Here is a 744-nt window from a genome sequence, read left to right as displayed (position 1 = left end):
CTTTCGTTTACACAATGTCATACACTCGCCAACCGTCGGATGTGAGAGATAACGGTTGCAGTGTGCCAGTCTCCATCCAATAAAGAAAACGTTTGTTAGGGCGTGAAACAATCAAATTAAGGCTCTCCTGAAACACTTTCCAACCGTCGGATGTGAGAGATTACGGTTGCAGTGTGCCAATCTCCATCCAAAACTTATTAAACAAAGGAAAAGTTTATATAAGGGTGAGGCCCTAAACAATCAAAATAAGGCTCTCCTCAAAAATTCACCAAAAGAGATTGTTTAGATGCCAAATAGTCCTCAAATTGATCATCTCCATTCAAGTCTTGTGCATCTTGTAATGCATTTTTTGGACGGTTGATTTTCAAGATTTTTAAGTGTTCATAGATATACTCGCTCTACACAATTTTTTAAGCTTTAATCAATCATCCATAAGTTTATGAAAGTAAATGACCATGAATCCATTAAAACATGGCCAAAGTATGGGGATATGATGGTATATGATGAACCAAAGTCCCTAAGGGAAAACTATTGATATGTCCCCCAAAATAATCATAATTAATCTGCCTTCTGATTTAAAAAAAGGGGAAAAGTTAGCTTTCTAATAAGCAATTGTAAGCCTTTATCATGAGGTTAGTAATATCATGAGCATTTATCAGTAAGAGAAATGCATTTAAGATATGGATTCCTTTTTTAACCAAGGGTAATACCTTTCAGACTCATGTTAGGAAAAAATTGTGGCTC

The sequence above is a fragment of the Amborella trichopoda genome, chromosome 12 (assembly GCF_054954075.1).
Source record: "Amborella trichopoda isolate Santa Cruz 75 chromosome 12, AtrichopodaSantaCruz75HAP2 v2.0, whole genome shotgun sequence".
Classification (NCBI taxonomy): Eukaryota; Viridiplantae; Streptophyta; class Magnoliopsida; order Amborellales; family Amborellaceae; genus Amborella; species Amborella trichopoda.
The sequence above is the reverse complement of the archived record's forward strand: the minus strand, read 5'-3'. Positions refer to the sequence as shown.